We start from the raw sequence: 1,852 nt of genomic DNA on the forward strand, positions 1-1,852 counted from the left end.
TCCTTCCTTCCTTCCATCTTCTTCCGCTTATCCGGGGTTGGGTCGCGGGGGTAGCAGCTTCAGTAGGGAGGCCTAGACATCCCCCTCCCCAGCCACTTGAGCCAGCTCCTCCGGGGGAATCCCAAGGTGCTCCCAGGCCAGTCGAGAAACATAGTCCCTCCAGCGTGTCCTGGGTCTCCCCCTGGGCCTCCTAACGGTGGGACGTGCCTGGAACACCTCACCAGGGAGACGTCCAGGAGGCATCCTAATCAGATGCCCGAGCCACCTCAACTGGCTCCTCTCCATGTGGAGGAGCAGCGGCTCTACTCTGATCATATCCCACAAAACTGCAAATATACCTTTTCCAGTATGGATTGTCCTTGAAACAACCTTCTTAACAGGTTCTGTGGTGTAATGGTTAGCACTCTGGACTTTGAATCCAGTGGTCTGAGTTCAAGTCTCAGTAGAACCTTCCTGCCTTCTTTATCTGCTTGGTGCTTTATACATAGGTTTGCTCTACCACAGACTGCTTTTGAAAACTTGATGAATTATTTCTCACCATCCAATCCACTATTCACAGTCGGTCAGGCTTTCCTGTGCCATCACATCTGTTGTTTAAGTTGGTCCACTAAATTTTCTCAAGTAAGTGCAGTCACCTACTCGGAACGTTACATTACTTTACAGACCCTCCTGCTCACTAACTTTAGGGACATTCACATTTAATCCTTTAAATGGACTTGGCCCCTGCACATAGAGCCAAAGATACATTCCTTCCTTTTTTGTACCGTGGTATCCCCTTTTCTTAATTGGCCATCAAGCTCACCTCAGCATAACCCCATAGATTATCTTACTGGGTATTTGGAAGATTAGACACTCCAAAACTTAAAAATGCAGAAGAATTAAAGTCCACTATCAAAGCAAGCTGGGTTCTCGTGACACCTGGGAAAAAAACCCACAGATGATCAACTCCTTGCTTTATTGCAAAACTGCTGCAATCTTGACCAAAGGGGCCCGAACTGCATATTACGAACTGTAAGTTCATAAATTTCATGCTCATATGGATCCTTTCTTTGTATTGGTCTTTTTAAATACTGACTTTGGGGATTTTATTAGTTGACTGAATCATGTAATTTAAGTTAAGAAACCCTTGAAATATCTCTGTGTGTGTGTGTGTGTAATGGTTTATATTATGTACAAGTTTCAATATCAGGTTGAATATAAAAGAAGTTCAAGACCACATCTCTCCTTCTTGGCTGACTATCTAATGCATAGCTGGAAAAAGAAGAACCACTGAACATATTACAAACTCCACTGTCACCCAGTGACTCCATGAACGCTAAAAGCTCTGATGCTTTCAAAGTTCAATTGATAGTACTCTAGACGGTGGCTGCAAGGATGCCAGTTTTTCCAAGTTAGGTTTGTCAAAGTTTTTCAATGTCAACACGAGAGTTTAACTTGTGAAGGTGTCAGAAAGCAAGCTAAACCCTTCATAGAGAGTATTCAAATATGGAAACCCTTTTGGTGACACACTGTCCTAAGGTTCTATGGTGTAATGGTTAGCACTCTGGACTCTGAATCCAGTGATCTGAGTTCAACTCTCAGTAGAACCTAGTTACTTGACTTTAGCTTGTGGTACAGAAAGCAAATTTTGTTTATGGTTGTACCAGTGGAGTGTCTTTGAATTTGATGCCTTATAGTATGATTGGTGTCTAATGTCAAGGATAAGTAAAGCTCACTTAAGCTTTCCCTACAAATTTTTTTGGCAATTGTCTTGTTCAAGTTCCACCCAAGTTTCTGCCCCTTGACAGATTCATAGAGTCCTTTAATGGGTTTTTATGTTTCTCTAAATGGATTCGGATTTTAAAATAAAAAC

The 1,852-nt window shown here is 42.5% G+C and overlaps 2 non-coding genes across 2 annotated transcripts; both read left to right on the top strand.

The window, feature by feature from the left end:
• Positions 1-379: 379 nt before the first annotated feature.
• Positions 380-451, top strand: trnaq-uug. The gene has a single exon. It is a non-coding gene; the product is annotated as a tRNA-Gln (tRNA).
• Positions 452-1,517: 1,066 nt separating this feature from the next.
• Positions 1,518-1,589, top strand: trnaq-cug. The gene has a single exon. It is a non-coding gene; the product is annotated as a tRNA-Gln (tRNA).
• Positions 1,590-1,852: the final 263 nt, after the last annotated feature.

This window comes from Cyprinodon variegatus, unplaced genomic scaffold (assembly GCF_000732505.1).
Source record: "Cyprinodon variegatus isolate N-32 unplaced genomic scaffold, C_variegatus-1.0 Scaffold5141, whole genome shotgun sequence".
Lineage (NCBI taxonomy): Eukaryota > Metazoa > Chordata > Actinopteri > Cyprinodontiformes > Cyprinodontidae > Cyprinodon > Cyprinodon variegatus.